Source organism: Grus americana, chromosome 1, assembly GCF_028858705.1.
Source record: "Grus americana isolate bGruAme1 chromosome 1, bGruAme1.mat, whole genome shotgun sequence".
Classification (NCBI taxonomy): domain Eukaryota; kingdom Metazoa; phylum Chordata; class Aves; order Gruiformes; family Gruidae; genus Grus; species Grus americana.
Window position 1 is genome coordinate 146,626,474 of NC_072852.1, and position 27,310 is coordinate 146,653,783.

Consider the following 27,310-nt stretch of genomic DNA (forward strand, 5'->3'; position numbering starts at 1 on the left):
TGATTGTTGTAGACCACGGAGCTGCCACAGAGGGTGTCGGGAAGCCCTTTCCCACTCATGCACTGACAGAGGAGAAAATCTGATGGCGACCTACAAGGAAAAGACAACTGAACGAAGCAGTTAAGAAAGGACCCATAAATACATGTTTTTGCACAGGTAGGACTACCTTCTCTTGCTGCGAAGCAATCACCATGCATCTGACGGCAAAAAGCCGCAGCTTAAAGCAAGCAGAACGTTTGCGTAACAGCCCTGCACCAAGAAGGATGTTGAGTAACGGAGCCCCAAAGAACCGTGTGCGGATGCATGTGTTTGGGTGTGCATTCAAATTTAGCATACTGGCGATAGCACTACTGCCAAGCAGTCAAAATCTTGAAGTTGGCACCAAAAAAATCAGGTTTAGAAAACAGCCTGGAGAGTCAGTCTGCTCTTTGTGCCATTACCATGTATACCTACTTCACATTTTCAAGCTTTTCCCACCAGCTAGGCAATGTTGACTCTTTCTCTGAAACGAGATATTCTGGTGTTTCCTTCAATTCTAGCAGCTTTATCAAGACTGAGCACTGTAAGCTGGAGACCAGAGAGCAAGAAATGGCAGGCTTTACTCCATCTTAGAGCAGAGGTAACTTCACCAAAGGACCAGAAAGAAACAGAAGCAATAAACAGCCTCCTCTGATCATGGGCAAGAAGAAAACCCAAAGCAACACAATGAGGAAAGTGAAGTGGAAGGGTAAAATGCAGCACTTCTGAAACATGGTGTGAAATAGGGACTAAATGTTCCTCCATTCCTCTGTCATAATTAGCAGCTCCTGAAGAGAAACCCCCGGCCAGGCTCTCCAGGCTAGGTTGTGAAAGGAGCAGCCTCTAAGGATTTACCTGAGGTGGCTGTGCTGTCTGCAGAACCCCGGTTACATCATAATTCAATACAGCTTGGTCATGTTCTATTTTATGTTGAAGTCCAGAAACTAGGAACAGAAGTATATATGCTGGGATTGTAACAGGCTCGGTCTCTAAATTTCAGAGCTACTCTACTGCTGATAAGCACTCGGGAGACTGCCTGGCTGAAGTGAAAGCTCAAAGCTTTTTTTAAATTTGTGAGCACTATCTGTACTCACACGGAGTCTCCTTATCCATAGTTCACCATACTAAGAATACTTTGTCCCTCGAGTGTTCTCCCTAATAGCGGCTTGACGTGAGCCCTGCCCGTGACACCTTCATTGCTCCCAAGGGGTTGCATTCTCCCAGACAGCCATGATAAATAATGCAAAACAAGCCTTGAAAGTACCAGAAGAAAAGCTTCCCAGCACGCCCAGCTAGCACAGACGCAGCACAGGCATGGTGCTTCTGCAGTCTTCACAGCTGCCAGCGCCGCAGCATCGCCTCTCGGTGCACTACGCTTAGCACTACGGCCTTCTGAAATACAGGGATTTTATCCTTCCCGCAAGGAGAGGTTAGATAATGAACTGCAGTCTCACAGTGACTTACTCCCACTGCAACAACTACTGTTCGAAATGTTAACCCTGTCTGAGCAGAGCGGATAAAGGGAAACCAGGTAGGTAATGGCAAGGCACGGAGTCAAGCGCGGCACTTGCACTAACAAGTTCTTTTTCTCCCTCTCCTCTCTTCTACAGCTTCCTTTCATACGGGAATGGCCCAGCTGGGCTGGCTTGCTTCTCTTCTTCAAAGTGAAGTTCTTCTGTTGTTGACATCCAAGCTGCTTTTTTTTCCCCTTAAACTATGGGGCCAATGCGCACAGAACGTACTAAAGGAGTGGCAAACACCCTCCATTTTCTTCTTGATCTAACTTCAGAAGAAACAGCAGGGGCAAGGAGCTGCGTTGGTATCAGCATCTAAGACCTGATAACCTTCTTACCGGGAGAGGGAAGGGACGGGAAGGGAAGGACAAGACCTCATTATGGGTCATTCTGTTTGAATTTGACAGGTACAGGGAAGTCTCATCGATCTCTCTGCCACTATTAAACACCCAATTTATGTCTTCAAACTGTCCCCAGTAAACAGGCAGGGTAGACTCTTTCTTAAAATGAAATAACAGATACTCAGGCATTTGCTTTGATTCTAGCAACTTCTAAGAAGACCAAACTTTTTTTTAAAAAAAACAACTAAAAGTAGACAGGCTCCTGTTTTCCTTTGGCCAGGAGGATGGCGTGGTTTCACGAAAGGACCAGAAACAAACAGAAGCATCAAGCTTCTGATCATGTTTCTGTATCTCGTTTCTGCTGCCTCCGAGCAGTTCAACTGGTGGATTCAACTTCCAGCACTCATGAGCAGATGGTACTTAGGTGGGGAAACATTCCTGTTGTAACAGCCTATATGTTTTTCAACAGCTTTCATAATATGTGATGCAGAGCGACACGGAGCTGCATGAGGAAAAAGACTACCAAGCTAAAGGAAAAAGCATATGTGTAAGTGTGAGTTGTGGCTATCTGTACGTAATGAAACAACATGGGAGTGTTATCCTTTCTCCTCCTCCATTCCCATTCAGGTGTCCAAGTGCAGCCACATATGATATGTCTTGATGTTCTCGTGGCTTTCCAACTCTGGAGGTATCTCCAGAATCATACCTAGCTATGATGAATACATATCCTTACCACAGTTGGGACAGGAGTAAGAAACGACTGGCAGATATTCTTAAAAAATAAGAATATATTTTAAAAGTGCTTTCATACAGAAGTAATCAAATATAAACTCTAATAACTAGAAATATATGTGGTAAGAGCTTGCCTCTTAGTAGTAGTGAGTGATCACTTTCACAACGAAATAAAAAAAAAATCAAAATGCAGGAAGATTACATTTCGAGTTCACTATCAATGTGACAGAGATAAAAAATTGAGTCTATTAATTATATCATGCTCCTGGTGGATGAGGCAACTACTTCATCTTAAGTAAAGCAATTCCTGTGTCTTTAACCATAGCTATTTCCGGGATAAGTCCTTTTTAAAACTGTTAACCATTCACTGGCAGTAGAAAGATGGTTTGTATTTCAATAACAATCTCTCATCAGGAAAACAATGAGAAGGAATTGAATTATATTTGCTCAGTGCAATGCCATAAAGTAAATGCAGAATAAACCATCTTTTTTAAAAACAACTTGGAACAAATTAGGGTAAGTTTTCCTTCAGGAAATCCCATGAAGTTCAAAGTGAGTGTGCGATGGCACACGTGTAACATCATCTATTGATCCAAGATTGGCAAGAGAGTCCTACAGACCTCACCTTCTGTAAGGGAATAAAGGTCAACTTTGAGTAGCACGTAACCAAAATACGTCACCTCTCTTTCCCTTTTTCACCCTGGAGTCCAGTAACAGGAGTTAACTTGAAATGTTTGTTCCTGTTCAGATATATAAGTCACTGCAAGTTCCATGACTTCTTAGCAGTTTTGCAACTAGTATGTCTCTTTTAATGACTGGATGGATGGTTTTCCTGTGTCTTTCAAGAAAAATTACTTTTATGAATCACAAAAGAAGATATTGTCTCTTTAAAAATCTAAAACAAATCTTATAAGATCTTTTAAAAATATATTGGCATTGCAATCCTTAGAGCCTGGTCTTTCCTTGAAGATGTATTTTTAACATCAGACTCCATGCCAAACAACTAATGACACAAGGTTCAGCTATCCCTGCCGGGTGTAAATACTAAAACTTCTTAGCTAACATCTTCAACATGTTTTTTAAAATTCATTTTTATCCCTATTTAGACAATCCTGAAGAAAAAGTATATCACTAAAGTAACGAATAGTACTAGGAAAATCAGCAGTGTTATCGTTCATAATTGGTTCCGGAGTCACACTCCCATGAGCTCCAGTTCTTCAAATGTGGGAATGCAGCTAACCATGAAATAGTTCATGGGTTTAGCTCCAGTAAAAACATGAGGCTGAGGAGTGTGACTAATAAATGTACCAATTGCTAGCTCCCTCCATGATAAAATGAATGTGTTAGCACAGGTATAAAACAGAGAATATATATGGGATCACAACGGCAAGGAAACAGCAACTGTTCTACTAATGCTTTGTTACTCTAAATTATAATAATATCAGAGTAAGAACAATATCTCAGGAAACAGTGCAGCTTTTTCAGGCCTGAATTCCTTTTTCCACTCAAAGTGTTATTCAGCATGGCACCAACTGGAAAGTGCTAATGCGTACAACATAAGAACTGTCTTTGCCATCAGTTAAAAGAAGATGAACAAGAATATTGCACTTAAGATTCACAGTGTAAAGGCTTACCCCCTCTCTTGACTTCCTGTAGCAGCGGATCACTTATTCAAGCTTAAGGATAACTATGTCGGATTTAGTTTTGCAAGCTCCTAGAATAGTTCTTATTCAAGATGCATGTAAGATGTTCTGAAAATTGCTCGTTTTTAATTAAAAGGAGAAGATCCACCAGGACTGTAAAACTAGTCATTCTGAAAAACCATATCCCTAAAGCTTTGGTTCACTGAACCAAGATGACTCTGTTAAATTCCCAAACTTTGTTTCCTCATCCCTTAAAGTAAAAGAAATAATTTCTTAAAATTGTCAAACTCTTTGAAAACATTTATGGTCTTTTAGGAAAAAGGAATTTTCACATATTTCATGCACACTGAATTGAGCTAATTGGAATGATAAAATGGTTGCATTCAAGCAGGAAGGACCCACTGCGAGCTCCCACAAATGCTGCTGGGGTGCAGCTGTGCCATTTCGGATGTCTCACAGGAAGAGACAACGCTCAGATCCGTGATGCTCATCAGTCTCGGGGAGGAAACTTGCTTGCTGCTGTCCCTGTCTACTGATATTCACAGCCCCGTGACTCCCGAGGAGCCACTGGAAGGCAGGGCAGGACAGCTGTCAGTCTTCGAGGAAGTCTCCAGCACATTTGGGAGAAATCCTGGGGACAGACGGCACAGTGCTGCACGCCTGAGCGGCAGCCCTGAAGGCCCCGATGACATAGGAAGTTGCAGGGCTGGTGCTTCACGGCTGCTCGCTTAAACCCCAAGGGTACCTCTGCTCTCAAATAATTCAGTTCTCCAGTTCAGCCCTGGCCTCTGATGATCTTCCACACTGGATAAATGCTTGTTCGCTCCTGGCTGCAGGCGACAGCAGGCTCCAGGAGCAGCTCACGCCAGGCAGTTTGGAAGTGATCGCACCAGCTTTGCATCTGTCCACCCATTGCCACCCTCCAGCATGACTCCAGCCCGTTCTTGACCTTCATGTGCTCCTGCAGGCTTTGATGCCACAGCCCTGGGCATGAAGCTTGCATCCTCAATTTCCTGCCATTAAAGCATTGCTGCGGTAGGTTAGAGCAGAGCCTTCAGACCGTTTTGGAGTTTGGAAGCTCAGAAAATCACACATCATCATCATCATCACAATAGCAATAATAGTAATAGCAGCAACAACGACAGTCACAGAGCCCTCACGTGATGCCCAGCTGTGCCACGGGGCTGCCCCCAGCCCGCCCCACGGCAGCCCACCCCACGCCACCTGAGCAGGACTGCTGGGCACTGCCCAGCCTGCTGCGGCGCAGCCTGCCCTGGCTCACTTAGCAGCCACCTTCTTTGTCCGCACTAGGAAAATGGGACAGGCCAGGGGCTGCGCTCTGACACTGAGGCCAAAGGGCAGAGACGCAGCTCTCCCCTCCATGGCAAACCCCTCTCCTCCCAAAACCAGGGGGGCTGTATCCAGGAAGGGTCCTCGGCATATGCTGCTCTCCTCACGGCGGCCAGTGCCTGCAGTAGTCGGTACCTGGTAGTCGGTACCGGCCAAAACCATGCTGGCAGCCGGGCTAACCCAGCCAAGCAGTGTGGGAAACCACAGGACAGTCGTCAAACCTGTGTCCCGACCCTTAGGAGCACAGATGTGTCCCAGATGTCCAGCTAACAGGTACCTCCTGCAGTGCTCCCTTGCCTGATCTGTGCCAGGGAGCCTCAGACCCGTTGTCTTACTTTATAACACAAAACTCAAAAGCTGTCAGAAAGGCAGGGCTGCCTCAGGAGCACTGACCAGAAGCCTGAGCTTGTGAGCTGGTGGGAAATCGGGCAGATTTCCAAGGGAGCTAGGCTTTCCAACAGCTTAATGGTCCAGGAATTGCAAGCACTTGGCATTGCTAAAATATATATCCAGAATAGTCGAGAAATGCCTATACCTCTCCATAGAGGTGTATGTTGCACTGGAGGAGGTGCTCCAGAGGAATGCAATAGGAAAGGAAATAACCTGATGGCTTTGTAGGAAGAAAAACAGATTGACCTTGAAGGTGTGGAGAGGTAAGGGGAGCAATGAAGAAAGTTCTCCAGATATCTTGAATCAACAACCATAAATTGTTAGAACAAAGCGCTGCCGTGCTGCTCTTGATGTAAAATCTGGCAGCCTGTTGCCATATCAACACAGCGCAGGAGGCTCGGAGGGAACAGCTTGAGCCACGAGCACAGAAGAAAGACATCAAGGCATCGGCGCTTTTTTTATTATTATTTTTCCAAGTGAATGTGCTGTTTATGAAAAGTACCATGAGTGACAGTTCCAGAAGCTGAAGGGTTTTACATCTCTTTTCCAGTACCTGGTATTAGCAACAGTGGGACATGTGTCACCCAACCCACTCCACGCTGCTCAATGAAGAGACACCTGAACTGGAGCCCAAATAGTACGGTAAGTCTTAAACCTAACAGCAGTGAGGTTAACAGATGTCAGAGAAAAAGGTCTGAGAGGAAATGTGATCCCTGCGGGTCTTTCAAGCTGCTCACCCCAACACGTAGGAATAACAGAGCCAAACACAAATTTTCCGAGAGCTGTTACATTCATCCCAAGCCTCTCAAAGGGCAAACTGCTCTTACACACAGTACCCTAGAAAATGTCATTCACATCGTCCTGAAGCAATGCCCAAAAAGCTGAGGCAGGAATTAGGTCTCCATGCCTACACAGGTCTTAGTCATTTTTTTACTCAGTTAGCAGGATTTTCTGATGTCTTAGATATGAGCCAACGATAACTGACTTTTTGCGATGTAGACTACAATCCTCAGTGTAATCATGTACTTGGAATGAAAAAGAAGTAAAGAAGTGTTTAAAGAACAACAGAAAAACTTTTCATATAAATAATCTGAGCGCCATGAGGTAGGAGGGATCTTAGTCCATCTGCCCTACTACCATCAACCCCGGCTGTTCATGTATTTCCCATCTCCCTCCTCCATGGAAAAACTCTCATAAGCTGGGACACCAGCAGATGTTGTGTCCTGTAAAAAATATTCTCCTAGCATCGGTCATTTCACCTCTACTAGACAGTGCTGTGTAGCCATCAAACCAGCTAGTCTTGGTTTGGTTTTTTTTTTCCCTTAGCCACAATGGGAGAGCCTTGCAGGGGGCCTTCTTCCCAGCTATGGCTGGGAGACTCCCGCCTGTGGATGCTTGTCATGGTTTAACCCAGCAGGCAGGTGAAACAACCGCACAGCCATTTGCTCACCCCTCCTGCCCCCAGTGGGACTGGGGAGAGAATCAAAAAGGGAAGAAGAAAAAAAAAAAAAAAGACTCACAGGTTGAGATAAATACAGTTAAATAGGACAGAAAAAAAATAATAAAAGAATATACAAAACAAGATATGAACAGCACAATTTCTCACCACCCAAAGCCCATGCTCAGTTAGTTCCTGAGTTGCCCTGCCTCCTGGCGATCCATCAGTTATATAACGGAGCATGACATCATATGGTATGGAATATCCCTGTGGCCAGTTTGGGTCAGCTGTCCTGGCTGTGTCCCCTCCCAGCTTCTTGGGTGCCCCCACCTTCTCCTTGGCAGGGCAGTATGAGAAGCTGAAAAGCCCTTGACTGCTTGGCAACAACTAAAACATCAGTGTGTTATCAACATCATTCTCATCCTAAATCCAAAACACAGCACTGTACCAGCTGCTGGGAACAAAATTAACTCTATCCCTGCCAAAACCAGGACAATGCTGAATGATCATCAACCCTGAGATGCGTTCATGAAATACTCTGGCTTCAAATAAGCATTTTTTATCGGAAGCATGCTTCACTGGAAACTGCTTGGCCAGCTGAAGGGAAGCACATGGACCGTTTCTATGAGTTGTCCAGTCACTTTAATCTCCTCCATTGGTACTTCCATCTTAAAAGCCCAAATGTGCTATGTTGTTATTTTCCCACTCTTCAATCTTATATATGATATCAGTCAACAATACACAGATAAATTATTTTTCAAATAATGTGGTGTATACTCATCACATTATAATCCTATTATAATTGACACTGAATTACTTTTTCACAAACAGGTAGGCACAGGAAGGAGCAGGGGCTCAAATAGTCCCAGCATCCCATGACTTTGAAAATTCCCAGAGTCTGAGTCATATTACCCCATGGTTCACCAGAGGAGCAAAACTGGAATGTCCAGGAGATGTCTGCTAGACCTGATACACTCTTTAAGTATTTAACATCAGCTGAACGTAATACTTTAGCTAGAGTGAGAAAAGCTGTTATTTAAATAGTGATTAAAGGTTTTGTCTGGCCTCAAGAATGAACTCCAGAAGTAAGCACCAAAGCCTACCTCTTCTGTTGAAAGTTGGATGTTTTGACTGCCAGACCCATCCAGCTCCTGGTTAAGGTGAAGCAGAGCATTTGCAAATACTAACATGGCCTCAGGAGGCAACAGAGTCCTGGGACAAGTTTCATACTGGGGGAAGGAGGTTTTACAATGGAGAAAATAGAGTTGCTCCAATAAAAGATTGTTACTTAATTATAGCACTTTAATAGAGCCACTTTGTCTTTAATAAACAAAGTATGTGCACCCTAAATTACATAATTTAGAATATTGTGCTGGTTTGGGCTGGGATAGAGTTACTTTTCTTCACAGTACCTAGTACGGGGCTATGGTTTGGATTTGTGCTGAAAACAGTGTTGCTAACAGAGAGATGTTTTCGTTACTGCTGAGCAGTGCTCACACAGAGCCAAGGCCTTTGCTGCTTCTCACACCACCCCACCAGCGAGTGGGCTGGGGGTGCACAAGGAGTTGGGAGGGGACACAGCTGGGACAGCTGACCCCAACTGACCAAAGGGATATCCCATACCATATGACGTCACGCCCAGCATATAAAGCTGTGGGAAGAAGAAGGAAGGGGGAAACATTTGACATGATGGCATTTGTCTTCCCAAGTCACCATTATGGGTGATGGAGCCCTGCTTTCCTGGGGATGGCCGAGCTCCTGCCTGCCCATGGAAGTGGTGAATGAATTCCTAGTCTTGCTTTGCTTGTGCACGCGGCTTTTGCTTTACCCATTAAACTGTCTTTATCTCAACCCACGAGTTTTCTCACTATTACTCTTCCGATTCTCTCCCCCATCCCGCCAGGGGGGGAATGAATGAGCAGCTGGGTGGTGTGTAGTTGCCAGCTGGGGCAAAACCACAACAAATATCAACTACCTACGCAGTGCAAAAATATTGCTCTCAATTGACAGAGCTCAGCACACATGTATGTGGTTTGTCTGCTGTCCAGTGCATGGACCTACTCCCTGAAAACTCAAATAAATATGCACAGGAGACAGGACCAAATTTCCCCAGGTCTTTCACAGAACTAAAATGCCGAACAAGCTATATTTTCATCAGCTGATATATGTACATAAATATACTGGCATCTGTCCAATGCTAAGTGAAGACTCTAAGAGCTTTCTGTTGAATTTGGTGAGCTCCATGTTGAGTCACTGACCCAACCCTCTGTCAATAACCACATGTCTAAAGCAGGGATAGTAAAAAATCATTGCCTACCAGTATAAAGCAGAACATCATTCAGCTATGACAAAATATAGCTGATGTTTATCCATTACTGATGTTTCCATTTACCAATGCAGGGAGGCTGAGGCACAGAGGTTCAGCGAGTTACTTACCTAGACCTATAGTTTCTAACCAGTGATGTGGGCTTCAGAAGTGAGGAACGAGCATGTTACACCTGAACCAGAGCCCAGTGCCCAAGCCAGCAGACTCACCAGTCCAGTGCAGGCTCCACAGTGACTTGTTGGGCTTGGGGACATGCCTATGAAAACTGGGAGTCACTGCTCCAGTGGAGCATATGGACCTGTAGGTCCATGTGTCAGAAGACCTTAAGTCTAAGGGGGCTATTCTGGTTTGAAAAATCATAATTTATTTACCTCACTAACAAAAACACAGGTATTTCAAGAAGTTGTTAGCTGAAGCCAGGCTTTCAGCATATAGATTTTTTTTCTTTTAAAAAACTCAAATTCTTCTCTTCTTTCTTTTGACACCACGGCAAGGGACGATGTACATTATGCCATTTTGGATCTACATATGGCCAAAAGGCACATTTGACCAGCCGCATGCCACCTACAAGCATGGATAATAGTCCATTTCTCTCCAGTACTATTTTTGGATTTCCTTCCCTACCCAACCACTAAGTGATAGGCTGATTGACAAACCGGCTTTTCACTGGGAAGTCAGATTAAAAATTATTTCACTAAGCTCTGTGTAGTCTAACACTCCAAAGAGAGCCTGTGCTTGCCTTGTTAAATTTTCAGGCTATCTGTCAGCCAGGGCCAATCATAGCCCAAAGTTAGAGAGAAGAACAGTGATTTCAGAAATTAGCAAAGAGTTGTCTCTGACACCCAAAAAGAAATATCAACTAGACACACACTGCCTGATCCTTATCCCTCAAAGTGTTTGAACCCCTCACTCTGGTCAGTATTCCCAGCCAAGATATTTCTGCTGGAGTTACACATATAATCCAGGTCAGCCTTTTCCCATGAAAAACCAAGGAGGAAAAAGGACTTTTTCAATTCCGTTTAGCAAATAGACAAGTAGTCTTTCTTCTAATCTCTTTAGTTTTGAGTCTCTCTCTTATTGACATACCACTTAACACAAAGAGTGAAATCTTTATCGGAAGAAAGGTTCAAAACTGGTTTGCACAGACCCGAGGTTCGTACCACAAGCCAAAGGCAGAGGCAGACTCACCTCCCTGTACTCATCTCCCTTTCCCTTCCTCCCTCACCCACGAGTGCAACCAAGGGAGAATTTATCCCACAATCCCCTGTTGGTTCTCACCCAAAAAATCAGTAAATGTGAGGATTTTGAATGAAGCAAATGGAGCAGAACACAGATTTTAAAACAGAGAAATGTCCCAACTGCTCATGGGTGCAAGAGCATGCTTGGGTAAGTCCGTTCTTGCCCTTTCACTCCTCTTTTTTTTGTATGACAACTGATATGGCAGACGTGTTGTGGGAAGACCCAGAGGCTGGAGTGAATTGGTCTGCAGGGACTATGGTCTATTCTGGGAATGTCTCTGGGGCTTGGATAGGAGTGGGAGCCCGATTAGCTCAGCAGGCTCCTCATGCTTGTACCTAATCCCAAAGTAGCTCCAGGTGATCCCAGGTTGTTTCGGGCAGGTACAGACAAGCCTGGACCAGTTTCACTTGCCAGGGTGCTGGGATGGGAAGGATGGGAGCGTGGTGGATGTGAACTTGCTCGGAGATGCCAGATCACTGCATTAACCTGGAGTTGAACCCAAGATCTGCTCTGAAAATACAGGTTTACGCCTTCCAGACCTAAGCCTATAAATCCATACTGGGCAGGACACCACAGATTGACAAACTTGTGTCCCCGGCAGTTTGGGAATCTCTTTGCTATATTCTGTCTCACGCTGTAGGTACCTAGAAACCGAGGCGAGGTTTTGAGCAACACCTAAATTGAGAAGGTAGCCCCTGAGAACTAACTGGAGAGTAAAAGAGCTGTGCAGCACAAGCAGCATTTTTACAAGGGTATACATAGGGAAGGGATGTTGTAAGGCAAGTCCAAGAGGGCAGCTGTTTTCATCCTGTTACTGCTCAACTGTGGGACAGCTGAGCATTTTCTACAGCATTATCTGAGCAGAGGCCAGGATCCACCAAGATTAATACAGCTTGTTTCTTGGCTTTTCTGAACCACAGCTTAATGAAATAAATTGGAATAGATTGGACAGAGTTGGCTAAGTGCCCAACACAAGCCCGTTGTCACAGGGGGAAGAGTAGCATGCATCGGTATGAGAGGATACAGGCTTCTGCTGCCAAGGGTTTTATTATATCGCTCCTGATTTACGGGGGTCAGGCTTGGTAGGTGTCTGGCTCTGCAGCTCCATCTCTTGGCAAATATCAGGTAACAAACATACTGCAAAGGCTCTCCGTGCTTCATGCGGAGATGCGTGATAAATACTTTTCAGTGCAAAATACTCCTCATTTCCTTAGCAATAACAGAGAGACATAACTCTCACCTAAAATAGAAGAGGGAGTTCTCTCGTGTACTTCCTTCAGTGTTTGTTGTGTTATCTTCTGTTGCCCTGGAAACAGTCCCCAAGTCAGAAACCGGCAATTCAGAGAGAAGAAATTGGGTTTTTCAAATGTTTTAAAAATACATAATTATATTTTTTAATCTGTTACTCTTTTTCAGTCATGAGACTTGCTTAAGCAGTTCCTGGATAAGCATTTTTATTTTTAAAAAAAGTTTGGAATTGTCTTTTTTGATCAGCCAGTTTGCCCCTGTGCTGGCTGATGTAATCATGAAATACACAGCTACACTGTTCTCGTTTGTAGGTCAGTATCTCTAACGAAAAAGAAAAGCCCACAAATTATCAATCAATTATTATTATTATTTGCTGCACCGTGGCCTTCTGCAGCCTGTATGACTGATGAGCCGATTGGCATCTGTGCTTCCAATAAATTGCCTCAGCAATTTATCCTAGTTGATGAAGTGGTTTTGCCATAAGTACAGACTAGCCAAGCCACAGATTTTCAGACCCACTAATAAATCATGGTAATGCCTTGTTATAACCTGGATTTAAAGTATTTTAAAAATAGACAATACTAAAAAGTACAAGATAACTCAAGTTATCTTGTAACAAGTACAGATAAACTCAGGCTCTGGGAATGGAGAGGAATAAAATGCAGATACAAAACAATCCTGGGCAGTCAAGTGACAAAATATTTTTTGCTGAGAAAGTCTGAAAATTAATAAAGAAACATGAAAGTGAAAATGGTGGAAGGCAAAAACTTTTAAGTAAACCAAGAGAGGAGCTTGGATGAGATACCATCAAAGCAAGATGCTATCACAGATGAATGCAGCATTTTCAAACAGAAGATGGTGCTTTCTGAGAGGAAGAATGTGAAGTACATCTTCTGACTTCTAAATTTAACCGTCAAGAGTCAGAAAAACACTTGGGTGTCACCGTAGGCATTTTGTCGGAAATGTCTTGCAGTGAGTAAAAAAAAAAAGGAATAGTTAGAAAGGAAAAAGAATGGAACAGAGAAGCAATACTGAAAATACTTTTTTATTACCGCTACTTAGTGCATTGTGATCAGTTCTGAACACCTTGAGAAAGACAAAGAAGAAATGAAAATAGTTCAGAAATGACAATGAAAATAATTAGAGGCATGAAAAGCTTCTAGATGAAGAGTAAAATCAAACCTGTTCACTTCAGAGAAGAGAAAAGATAAAGGTGTTGAAAATAATGAATGGCACCAAGGAAAGCGAGTCCTGCTCATCATTTCCCATGATACACGAGCAGGAGGGCATCTGCTGAAAATGAAAGGCAAAGGGTGAAAAGCAATCCCTTCCCACAGCGTACGACTGCCTGGTGCAGTTCCTTCCCACCAGGGGCAACCGAGGCCAGGAGTTTCATGGATTAATAGGGAATGGAAATGTGCACAGAAGAAAAAAAAGAATATGTTAAGTGCTAAAAATAAACCTATGATTTGATTTTAATGGAGCTTATCTTCCAGTGTAGGTTGCAGGACATAAAGTAGTCTGATGGTGGGCGAGAGCAAACTTTTTCCCCACAGAGGAGATTCTTTTTAACTACCTTGCTCCGGCATTTCTCAGACCTTTCACTGCCAGAGCTGGCACTTCCCGCTGTCCCAGGGAGAATGCTGGAGCAGATGCAGGAGCGGCTGGTTCTAGAGCAGCAGGTCCTGCTCTACCGTACCAGCAAACAGGAAAAAGCTGGGAGAAGCTAAATGTGGCCACGGGGAGACAAAAAGAGACTGAGTTTGTAAGAGTACAAAAATGAAAACTAGCCCCACAGTTCGGCTCAGTTCCTAAGCAGCCAAACTTTCAGAGAGCGATGCTCCCACTTGGAAATTAGCAGGAGAAAACAGAGAAGCTCCAAGCACAGTGCTTTTCAGGAAAGCTTATTAAGCTGACACAGGCCACTGAGAGAAATTTTCGCTGCCTGTGCAAAGTAGAAGAGCCGTGAGTAACCCGGGAAGCACCGAGGGCAGCAGGAGATGGCAGTTGCCTCAGTGAAAACTGGAGATGGTGTCTTTGCTCCTAGGGAGGAACAGATGCCCCGTATTTCCCTGACCGGTCTCACTTTCACCCCGGTATGATCACATATGGTAACTCATACTCACTCAATTTATTGCTTGTATTGACAGTTTTCCTGTGTCATTGCTATAACTGAAACCCATCAGAAGAACAGATACATTCATTTCATTTTTTCTGACTGATTTGGCTAAAACAATCTTTTTGGCTTTTTTTTGAAGATATTAACTGGTTTTGGCATACGTGGCATATCCCACTTGTTTCAGCATTCTCTGTGTCAAAATTTTCAGTAAGGCCCACTGTGCTGTTCTCAGGGATTGTATGAACAAGCAGGGATGCTCTACCACTGGGCAAAGATGCTTGGCATCACTGGTGGAGATGCCAAGCAGGAGTTCGTCTCTCTCCACTGACTATTGAGGGACTCAAGGTGGGCCAAACACCTAACCTAGGAACAAAGGTTAGTGGCCAAAAAGACATGGCACAAAACACACACAAGTTTTAAGTATTTCAGAAATGTTCCACCTTCTTCTTTGTTTCAGGATGTTTTTAGAGATGTTCCGTCTTTTCCAAAGTAGCACTGGTTCTGAAGTCTGCCGTGACTTGAATTTAAAGTACGAGAGATATTCCTTTGCGTGTATGGATGGCAGTTCCAGCCAGTCATTTTTCTCCTCACAGCATTGCTTCTGCCCCACGGTTCTTATTTTTGTGCTATTTTAACCCCGTTTCCCTCACCTGATCTTCTAATGTGGCCTCATCCCCAGCTAGTGTGGTTAATTATGCAGTCACTTGGCTTGCAGAGTTAAGTGTGACATGGGTTTTTACACAACCGTTTTTTTCTTGGGTAGCATTTTCCAAAAGCCCAGGTGAAAAGATGCACTTGATGCCTCTATCTACGCATTATGTGTGTTTCTATGAAATACATACAAAGATATTTTGCTGTCCAGCACCAGGCAGGGAATATTAACCAGCTGAAACACTTATTCGCAGACCTCTCACAAACTGGTTCTGTGTCTGCATAAGACTTCACAAGCTGATCAGAGATAAGTACAAGGATTTCAGTCAAATAAAACTGTAAAGTCAAAAGTCTCTAAGCAGCTCGGAGTGTATAAAACTTTTTGAACAGATGATGAAAGTCAGTGAAACAGAAAAGACAAGCTTGCCTATGTGATCACCTCCAGCTCAAGCTTTTCTGCTGACACCAGTGGGATACAGTGTAAATGTAAAATAAAAAATATGAAACAAGATGAGTCTGGTATCTTCAGTCTCTGCAATGGCATCAGCTGGAATTGCACAGGTGCTCTCATATCACTTGGTTCTGCATCCCTGCTCCCCACGCTTTCCTGGGTTTTTTGAAGTTCAGCTGCGACGGGCAGCTTGAGTTAAAAACTTAATCTAGGGAAGACCAAACCGATTGGGGCAGAGCGTGAGCATGTGTGTGAAACCTGAAAGAAAAAGCAGAGGTAGGATCCCTTCCATCAGTGCTCATCCTTAGGCTTGCCCTGCAGGCACCCCACCCAAAGACCTGGAGTTGGCCTTGGATATACAGGTAACATGGGTGAAAAAAAAAATCTTTCTTTCCTACCCATGCCTTTACAAGTAGTAACTCCTCCAGCTGGACAGCTTTGCATCTGTGTAAATAAACACAGTTCACCAGTTAGGGGACTGTAACTTGGGAACTAAGACTTCAGTGAAGCCCCTCTCATCTGAAGGAAATTAATTTGCTTTGCCAAGCCAACTTGACTTTACTTTTCTGAAACAGAAACATAGACTAGCTAAGCCAGAATGTAAATTTATGAAGTGATTTGGAGAAACTAAGAAGTACTTTTGAAAGCTGGAAGGAAAAAGAAGAGGGAAAATTATAATGTACCAATTACAGTAGAATGTGTTGTCCATGCTAATGCAGGATTCTTTTTATTTTATTTTCCAGAGGAGTCTTCAAAAATATTTAAATTGAGTGTTGGCACCTCAGACTGGCAGCAAGGATGACAACAATATTAATGAACGACCATATTTCAAATAGGCAAGAGAAAAGCTAGGTCTTTTAGATTTTATTCACTGTCTTAATAGCTAGTATCCATTAAGATTCATAGAAATTTCAATGGGATCATAACTTCATTGCATTTTTGAAAATCAACAACCAGTAGAGTCCTGTGACAGTGCTTTAGCCTCATGGAAAAGCCTGACAGGAGTAAAAAATACACTTGCATCTTGTCTGTTAGCTGCCATCACTTCCACTTCCGAATCAAAAATAGCATGTGTACACACATGCACACACAGACAGACATCCTTACGTCTTTTTCATAGTGATGAAGGGGGCCTACAGGAAAGCAGGAGAGGGACTGTTTATCAGGGAGTGTAGTGACAGGACAAGGGGTAATGGGTTTAAGCTGAAGGAGGGTCGATTTAGATTAGATGTTAGAAAGAAATTCTTTACTGTGAGGGTGGTGAGGCACTGGACCAGGTTGCCCAGAGAAGCTGTGGATGCCCCCTCCCTGGAAGTGTCCAAGGCCAGGTTGGATGGGGCTTTGGGCAGCCTGGTCTAGTGGAGGGTGTCCCTGCCCATGGCAGGGGGGTTGGAACTGGATGATCTTTAAGGTCTCTTCCAACCCAAACCATTCTGTGATTCTATAATATTAGTAAACACTGAATTGGTTCACCCCTTGGTCTTGGTAAGGTAAATTAAGATTCAGCAGAAGAAAGAGAAATGCTTCAAAGTGAGATTTTGTAAGAGAATCCTATGCAGCCCGTTCACAGATCCCAAAACAAGTTTTTGGGATCTCAAGGTTATGTACATATTTTGACAACAATGAATTCAGCTCTGAAAAAGAAAGCCCACAGCTTTTAAAAATTAAAGAAAATCTTACAGCTCTGTTCCTACAAAACTGTTTAAAATAGCTAAATAAATAAAAATAAAAATCAGGAAAAAGGCTCAAGCTTCCCAACGCAACTGCAGCCAGCCCAGCCGCTGGGCCAGACCTGGCAGGATGCACCGCTGGCTCAAAACTCAGAGGGAAACATGGTGCGCCTGGCATCCTTCACCGGGGAGCTTTTGGCGGACCCCTTGGCCCTTCACCTGCTCCTTGCACCTCGCTGCGCCCTTCAGACCCAGCGCAACAAGCCAACACCCAGCAAAAGTTCAAAGCCTTATCACCTCTCTGCACTGGCAGAAACGGCGGCTCCGGGGCTTTGAGGGAACGACGGCAGCGAGGGGAAATAGAGGGAAGGGGGGGAAAGCTGCTGTGTCAGCGTATGGCGCTTGGCACCCCGTTGCAGGGAGTGAGACAGCAAAGTCGGCTGCGGTGGAGCCTAATCCTCACCAGCGAGGGGGAGAGCAGCAAAGAGAAAGCTGAGGAGGAGACAGCGGGGATTTTCCCTCAGCCACAGTGATATCTGAAAGCATAAAGATATAAATTATTTTTGGACCGTATAGGCAGTTAGCAGGAGCTGGGGATTATTGGTACAGAGTTCAGAAGGGGCTATAAGCGCTTTGGGAGGATCCTAAACTGAGTGTAAACTGAGTAAATCTCTGGTCAGCTGCGAGAGGGAAGCTGCAGTGATTTATTTTAGCTGAAAAGGGTTTTTATAAGCTTATAGGCTTCCTGGGACCTTTACTTACCGCAGTGACCATCATTGCAGCAGTGTTGAAGGCACCTGCTGTCTTCACCTCCTGCTTCTCTCTGCGGAGGGTATGGCACAGGCACTTTTATTTTCAATGCTCGTGATTATTTTGCCTGGGAAGCTTACTGCAAGGGGATTTAAATCCTCTTTTGTGAGGCTCTCAGCCCAAAATAAATACAAATAACAGCCAAATACACCAACTGAAGGTATCAGAAAGGCCTCCACCGTTTCTATCTCTGTACTTTCTGGGGGTCTAAGACACCATAGGCTCAAATGTGCATGCTCATTTGGTGGGACAGCCCTGCCCCACAGTCAGGACCCAGCTGGTGACCATCAGCAAACAGGGGAAACAGAAATGACAGGCTCAAAGAGAGGAATCCAAAGCGGGGGGCCCCAAAACATCCACATACTGCCTATTACACTGCAAAGACGTCCAGCAGACGCCACCAGCAGGAGCCCTGCCCAGATGTGTTAAGCAATTCCTTACTGATATGGATTGCATCAGCTCTCCGGATACAGCTAAATCACGCCAGTGATTTTTGCTGTCCTTGAAACTATTGAAAATACACAGTAAAAGTGCTTTTCTTTTTTTAACCATTGTTAAAAATCAGATTGTCCTGTATGTTTTATATTTTCAGTTCATTTGCTGGGATGGAGAATACCTTTGGGCAAGGTCTTTGTTTCCTTAAACTTAATTCAGCTATACTACCCATACAGATGAACAGTTTTCAAAAATGAGGTACAGATAAGTCCAGCAGTAAGTACAGACTACCATTTCTTTGCCGTATAGATGGTGTCTTTCCTCATTACAGAGCAGCTTTTTTTGTTTCAGTGTGTTTTGCCCTCAGTTTGCACCGGTTCCCCATTTCTTCAGCCCTCCTCAACCTCAAAATCAGGGTTAGGCAGCAGCTAAGCTTGAAGGCTCCTGATCACCCCTGCTTGCCCATATGGTTTCAAATAATCTCCCATGTGGAAAAATCTCTCCCAGTTGGAGGGTGGCTTCCCTCCAGCAGCAGCTCGTGCATAGGGATTTTGTGAAGGGCCAGAGCGTCCTTTCCTCCTCCCCATGAAATCCTAGCCAGATCATGCCACCGTGCATCAAAAAAAGAGAGTAGGGTCAAAATGGCACCCGCCTCACGCCGCCTCTCTGCCTGAGAGAGGAGGCAGCCCCGTGAGCTCTCACGGGGAGACTGAAGGAGGCAGGTGCCGGCAGCCGGGTCACGCAGGCGTGCCAAGGGCTTTGGCCACCTCCAGCTGCCACCCTCCGCTTAACTCGTGCTCCATCGGAGGGGATGGGAAAAGCAAACCCTGCAGAGGAGCTGGTAATAACGGGGCTGTCTAAAAGGCTACCTTGGAGGAATGGGGGAGGGTGTCTCCTGCCTCAACCCCCTGCCTGCCACCCACGCTCCCTCCCCCTCTACCCCTCAGCCCCCCGCGTACTCCCCAGGTCTGCTGAAGGATCCGGTTTTACACATCTTGCTCATTCACGAGCAGCCTTACCAATATCCACAGCCCCTCCAGCCCCATGAAGGTCTCCTCAAAGCAACCATCACATGCCAGATGTGCTCCCCTCTGACCCGAGCAGCACTTCCACGGCTCTGGGATGCTTCAGGCTGAGCATCAGCCGAAACAGAAGTGCACTGATGCCGTCCGAGCACTGATACCATCCAAGCACCGTGTAAGAAGACATTTGATTCAGATGTGGAGTGGATGGGGATCAACATCATCTGCAGGGTTTGGGGGAGGGAGGGAGCGGATGAGGACCCACAGCTGGAGCGGGAAAAGGCAAAGAAGACCAGGAGGGCAAAATGGGGGATGCACAGGTTTAGAGGCTGGCAAGACCGTGAGGAAAAAAGCATGCAGGAGGAGTAGAAAGGGAAGACTGAGTAGTGAAAGAGCAAAGCAGGGACTGGTGTTCAGCAAGGCAGTAGGAAGAGCACTGTATAAATAAAACATCGTACAAGAAGCACAGAAGCCTGGGGAGAACCAGGAATGTGGAGAAGGGTGAGCACGTGACATCAGGGGAGAGCATGAGGTGCAAAGCAGCGTGCAAGGAAAAAGCAGAAAGAGTATAGAAAAATCTATGCTTGGGAGGCATTGAGGCTCCCCTTTTTTTCCTTTTCTGTCCAGAAATGCCTACGAAAGTTTCTGACAAAGCATCCCAGCCCTCCCGAAAGCCTCAGCCACCCTGTACAGGGCAGCTGGCAGCTGCTCTCTGCTGCCTTCTTCATTGCGTACCTGGCACCGGTCCTGCAGGGAAACTTGTGGTTTTGTCCTGGCTTTTGGCATGTCCGCAGGTAGCAACAGCATGATAAATCTGTGTGTTTTCTTGCTTTTTAGAAACCCAGGCTCCCAATCTTGATTCCATCTGCTGCAGTACGTAGCATCATGTAACCCCTGTACAGAGAATGTGCATTAGGAGACACAACTCACCAAGGACTCTGCTCCACTGCCTGCATTTACTTCTTTTTAAGAGAAGAGATTTCAAATGAAATATATGAAGCCAGTGCAAAAAAACCCCAAATGTGTTCCTCTCAAATTCAAGCAGGTGGAAGGAAAACATTTTCATTTTCTTCTTCTGGAGGGAAAAACAAAAGCATAACATTTCCAGAGTGGCACAGTCACACTTCCCAGAGGCGTTTCCACGTAAAAGCAAACCCTGTCAATGGGCAATTTCATTTTCTTGAAATGGAATTTTCCCTCAATAAATGAATGAACCTACTTCATTTTTAACCTCAAACTTTCTATTGTTAATCTGTAAAGCACAGTAATGTTACCTATTCATCTCTTTGAGATGTTATAAAAATAAAGCCCTGTGAAGCCCTCAGTTGTTACAGCAATTAGCATCATAGGAAAAGGCCAATGATGAAACGAAGGAAGTTGTCTCCAGAACGGGGTTTAAATCATGCATGAACTGTATGTTAACCTTAAGACCCACATAAAACGATGAGGAGGAAAAAAATATACTGAGGCAAAAATCCTGCAAGAATAAATATGCTGTCTGCTGACATAATTAAAGGCTCCACAGCTCACACAGGCACCTTCTTTCTGACATTTCCTGTGAGATTGTTAGGCGACTTGGCAACCAGAAGAGTGTTTTTATTAGTTAATGATTTTTGTGTCAAATTCTATTTGATTTGCCTCATACATGTAATTTGGTCTTTCACCTGGATACTTGAGGAAATTATGAATTTGTAAGTTCTTTCTTCCATTAGACTAGGTACCTCATAAATATATCTAAACTGTACCATATATGTATTTAAAAATACTTAACCCACTTCAATTTCTGTTCTAACCTTTGTCCACAATCTATTTTCTTTTCTCTGAAAAGACTTTCTTTTTATCAGCTTTTTCTTCCACTTTATCTTCAATAAAAAAGAAATGCTTCCCAATCACAAGACATGATGGGGCTTGCTATGTTTTGAAACAGCAGTAGGCTTGGGTGCTTAAGAGCATTTGGCTTTGTGCTTTACATCTAACCAACAACGCACCCAGGTGAGCTGCTATTGGTCGGGGACTTAATCCCTGTCATGTTTAATCACTACATTAAAAGATTTAAAGACTAATGTTAAAGGCCATTCAGTTTGGGCAACATCGACTTAAATGACGGAGTTGGGAAAAGCCACTTGGTTTATCCAGGCAAGACCTGTTTTAAATCATTGAGAACAAAAGCCAGGACAGCTGAGAAGGAAACTCCTTCTCTGCACAGCCCCTCCCCAAGGCTCAGACGTCCACCCCGATGCCCTCAGACTTCCCGTGAGTTCCACATATAAGTTGTTACTTGCACCATTTACTTAAATAGTTGCAATAAATGGTTAGCTCTGTCCCACTTCTGCTGTGCTTGACACCAGTAAGAAAGCTATTAAGTCAGAGCTGCATGCACTGAAAAAATCTCATCCGTGCTCGGTGTGTAACTCCCTGCAGCGAGGATGACTCATCCGCCCCCCAGTGCAGAAGACATGAGGGGGCCATTTTACATTCCCTCAAGAATTTGACCTTCAAGTGTAAAATCGCCTGCTCGAATCCCACACTGCCAGGGCTGTTTCTGGCTGTCCAGTTGGCTAAGGAGTTAGAAGCTTCTCTTAGAGGTGTGGACTTTGCTACATTTCCCCAAGTGCGGTTACTCTGTGCTTAACTCAGATCTCAGGCAGCTGAGAAATAAGAGGGGGTGGAAGGTAGCTGCACATCCAGGTTTGTCCCCTGGGGCCACACTACTCCCATGTTGCATAAACTCCGTTGGCTTCCAAATCCAGTTCTCCGGTCCAAATCCAGTACCTTGCTTTGATTTCTCAAATTGCTTATGACTGTAGTCCTCTATGTCTGAAAAAAAACCACTTCTCTGCATTTTCCACCTAGTAATTCATCAGCCAGAGGACTCTGGTGCTACACACAAACTGTGGGGCGATAGCAATGCCTTCTGCACTGCGTCCCAGAGTCTCAGTCCCTCAATGTCCAGATGAGGTGACCATGGAGGCCACCACGGATTCTTCCTTGAGTTTCTTACAGGTTTTCTTCCAGTGAAAACCAGGGTAAGCAGTGGGGGAGGAGTGATGCGTGATGGCTCTCTCTCTAAGGTACCATCAGGGTACAGGTACCACAGCTCAGAGGCATCCTCATGGTTGCCCAGATAGATGCCTCACGTCTCAGAGGATATACCATTCAAAGTCCCTTTCCTTGGCAAAAACCAAGTTTTATCAACTTCAGAGGATGCTTTGAGGATAATTAGTTCTTCAGCCAGACCATTTCCAGAGTGTTATTAAGAAAACCAGGCAGCTTGAGGGGTCTTTTAGACCATTAGCTCATATATGTTTACATGTTGTGCTAGTTAACTTTGCTGCTCAGTTTATATCTCTGTTAATTGTAAGTGTATCTGGAGGTGGTATATAGGTGCATCAAACAAAAGAATGAAGTAATATATTTAATCATCATACTGATTTTAACTATATTCCTGCAATATAAATGGAAGCTGAAATAGACACCTAAGATGTCTTCCATCAAATAGGGAGAAAATACAACATTATAAGACCATCATAAGGAAGTCTACTGAAGATACAAGATCTTTTTAATTATATTCATGAATTCATATGTGAAGAATCAGTTTTCAGAACTCAAATTATGAGACAGTTGAAAAAGAATTTGGGTCTACAGCAAGGTTTCTCCACATTACAATCCCTCTTTGTGCAAAGAACGGTACAAAGGCCTGAACCTGCAAAACCTGCCTCGTACGACCTTCCCTGTGATCAACACAGGCTGTACAAAGTCTCTCACATTACTGTCCTAAGTGGGTAAGAAATTAGTATTGTGATAGCAGGACATACAATACCTTTATCATGGTTTTATCTACAGAAAAAATCTAGTTTTTCACAGACAACCCTACAGTAATCATCAGTCTTTCCAGCTACCAGAACCTGGCACAAACTTCCAGGGAGCAACTCTGTTTCAATAATCAGCTTCTGCCAGCACCCACAGAGCAAAGACATCCCTTCCTGATGCTTTCCCTGCAGCCCTTTTATCTATGCTGTCTTGACTGAAAACACTTTCACAGCCACAAAGCTAACAATATCACACATATTTTCAAACATCAAATCTTCCTCATATGGTTAAAAAAAAAAAAAAGACATTGTAAAACAGCAGACTACACAGTGATAACCACTGATGTAGAGTCTACATCATATAAGGGTCTTATCAATAAGGTCATTCCTTATGAATGCTCATTTAGATTTACAATGCCTCTATATAAACAATCAGCAATTTATTCCATTTATCCCCATTTTATGTTAACAATATATAGAGTCATTCAAACCATACAACTTTTTTTTTTTTTCAATTAAAAATAAGCCGCTGTTGTTTTCGTACCAATTCCTTATCAGGGTAATAAAAATTGTCTTTGTCATAGGTGTATGATGTCTCAATACAGATAGGTTTTAATACTCCAAAACAACCTTTTCAAATGTTTGCCTTTATTATATGTTTGCCTTGTCTTTTCATGCATCAACATGCACACACACACACACACATAGATAAACACAAACAGAAAAGATAAGGAAAACAAAATACTTTCTAGCCCAACCACTGCTAGCAACAGACACTTGAAAATGAGACAAATCATGATCTTTGTACACAAGAGAATTATTTGCTCGAGTAGGTCAGGAAAGACTTGGCCTAGGATGCTGTTTAACATAAATGTAATGTAAAAAACTTTGCAGTTCGAATATTCCATCATTCACATGACTGGGATATAGTCTGTGGCTTAAACAGCATGGAAAGTGGGTTTCTCTTGTTCGAAGTATTTTTTTTTTTTTAATTTAAGAGAGTGGAAACTGAAATATGAGCACAAAGAAGTCATCAATGGGTGTCACTCTGAAGAGGCCTCTCCAGTTCTTCCTCACCATAAACACGTGTGTCTGTGGAAGGAAGACAAAGGTTGCATGCCCTCTGTGTCTGTGACGGGACAGCATGAGAGGTATTTTCTTCTTCTAAGGGAAGTTCAGCATGAAGTATAGAGCTCATGTTCCTTATGTATTCCTTACCCAAATATTTGCATATTGCCACAGTAAGACTGAGGATCAGAACTTCACTTGGTATTGAACTTCAGAGCTTGTAACTAGTCCTGATTGTTTTGACACTAATTTTGATATTATTTTCAACTACTTTCAGTTTATGATTTTACAGCTTTGGCATCACTTTATTCAGGGGGGGGGGGGAAGAAAAAAAAAAAGATTTAGGCATGATAGCTAGTGTTTCAGCTAGTTATGTCTTAATTAGTAATTAAGTGTATGACACACATAACACACTGTATTAAAGTACTATTCCCAGCATTACAAGCATTATAGCATTAGAAATCACTCTACAACTCTAATTCCAGTTCATAAGTGATTACAAGCACTTCCTACGCTATATAACTCTTAGCTGAGGATCCTACATGCTTATAACTAAGCTTCTGAGAAGCCTGGAGTCTTGGCAGAGAAATCAAACCACAGTATTCACTTTCAGGGCAAAGATTTTCTTGTGTAAATATTGCTTTCAGGTTCAGGAGGAGTGCTTTTATGGAGAAAGGGGAAAAAAAGGCGGGGGGGGCTACTTGCTACATTTAGGAGCTCATTTGTTTAATTGAACAATGGAGAGCGTAATGGTGTCTGTAACCATGGAATTAACCAACATTTTAAGATGAAAATGGAAGGATGTTCCTTCTGGATCCATTTTAGAAACATCAGTGTGGATAATTTAATGAAAGGTAAACCCTCATCCTACACAATGCTTCTTAGCACATTTCCCCTCATTCTGAAGGACAGACCCTGCAGTAATTTCCAGTTGTTCACTCCAAGCTGGAGAGGGTAATTTGTGCCTTGAAGGAAAAGTTCCCATTTCAACATGAAGTTCGCAGTGGTGATTGAGTCTCAAAGATGCAATTCTTATGACCTTGGCTCCAACAGCATACCAATTTAAAATTTATTGTATCTTTTCACCTCCTTTATGGTCATTACAGATAAGAAGTCATAAATAATAGACAACCATCCAGTCTTGCTCATACAGTAAAAACAAGAAACCAAAAACCAGCAGACTACGCCGTGGTGTCCGCTGTCACAGAATCTACATCGTGTAAGGGTCTTACCCTTGAAGTTATGCCTTGTGAGTGCTCATCCAGCTTTATAATTCCTTTATGTCTGTAATGACATCAATTTTGATCAATTTAGAAGCGTGCGATGGTATTAATTTTCAATATCCTCTCTAGAACTATGAGGATATCAGGTGAGGTACTTCTTAAATCAGATGTCACTTGTGAAAAAGCATATAGGCATTCACTCACTGCTTCCTTTTGCAAAAGCGGTGTCAGTTCAACCTTTCAGGGTTACAGAATAGTCCCTGGGCACAGAATCACATCTGCTCTGTGATTTTTTTTTTTTTAATATTTCCTTCCATAATTGCAAGGCTGTCAGGGAACTTGTAGGCTTACAAAGGAAAAGCTGACAAGAAGTCACAATTAACATTTATTATATCTGTTCAAATCTGTTTCTCATATGCATGAATAGCACTATATTTCTTCTTCAATGTCTCTAAACAATGTGAAGTAGCTGGGTTTTTTTATTTTTAAGTGTCTGCAATAAATGATCACTGTAGGTTAGTAAAGAAACTAGTTCAAAGGGGCTTGCCCAGTCTTTAGCAATACAATGATTTGCTCACAAGCTTGGCCTTTTTCATATAAGTAAAGTAAAATCAGTATTTCACAGTTCACACAGATTAAACACCAGCCCAGAAAATCAGCACCAGAAGCAATACACTGTTTCATTCCTGAGTAGACTTTCTGAGAGACCGGAGAATGAAGATCCTGTTTTAAAAGATACTTATTCTTAGTTCAAATGAGTTCTGCGTCCAGACAGGTCCAGTCATCATATTTGAAAGAGAAAAGCAATGGGAACAAGGAGCTCTAAAGCACCTTGGTAAAACTCCAAGGTCTATTTCCATCCCAAAGGCCAAACCTTTCAGTACTCATTCAGGCAAAGCTCCCACGTATTTCAACCAGATTTTCCTCTGTCATGTAGGATTTCACTTTCTTGGTAAAAATATCTGTATTTCTTCAGCATGCCAGACAGAATGTTATTTTTTAGTATTACAAAATGTAAAATTAAGAAAGCAAAACTGTGACAGCAAAATCAGAAATGCAAAGAAGACCATAGGTCTATAGTTGGGCAGTTGTGGATTGACATGTATGGGACAGATATTCAATGCTTCTCCAGACAAAACACTTATTGAATGCATTTGCTGGGTACATAAGGAACTGGTTGATCTCTTCTGCTATACAGGTATCAGCAGCCCAGAGTATATTTCAGTTCTGGGGTCAAGAGGTGTGACATGGCCACATGCCAATGTCACATGGGGCTGAGATGGAGATTACACAGTAGTTTCCACAGAAAGGCAATGCAGGCACGTGGGTCGGATGCAGCCTGCAACACACTCTAGCAGGACCCCAAGCATAAAATTACATCCTCCAGCAGATTTCTCTATGGTAGCTCCCAACCCTACGCTTCAGTGGTGAGCTCAACCCTGGGGACAGTGGTTGTCTGAGGAGACCAACAATGCTATGGTACTTCTAACCTTTGGGTTCAAATGTAATTCATCCCGACCTTGGTAATAAAATCCCTCAGTGGTCAATGCCTCCAGCGTCCTTGTCCCGCTGCCCCCTCCTCTGCCACTCCATGGAAGTAAGGCAGGGAGCAAGACCCAAACCACAGCAATTAAATTTCCACCTAATACCAAAACCAGGCAATTCGCTGGGACAAAGCATGTGAGGCAGCTTAAACTCTCCTTCTTCTCCCCCATCCCCTCTTACTTCTGTGTTTCCCTGCAAGGGGCAGCCTGCCAAGCATCTGGTGTTTATATATTGATGAAAAAATGTTGTGACTTGTATATTCTACCTT

The 27,310-nt window shown here is 43.5% G+C and overlaps 1 long non-coding RNA gene across 1 annotated transcript; it reads left to right on the forward strand.

Annotated features, from left to right (window-relative positions):
* The first annotated feature begins 1,333 nt into the window (after window positions 1-1,333).
* LOC129215783 (uncharacterized) lies at window positions 1,334-21,136 on the forward strand. Its single transcript, XR_008580094.1, has 4 exons — window positions 1,334-1,549; window positions 2,343-2,420; window positions 6,539-6,630; window positions 20,235-21,136. It is a non-coding gene; the product is annotated as an uncharacterized LOC129215783 (long non-coding RNA).
* The last annotated feature ends 6,174 nt before the right edge of the window (window positions 21,137-27,310 follow it).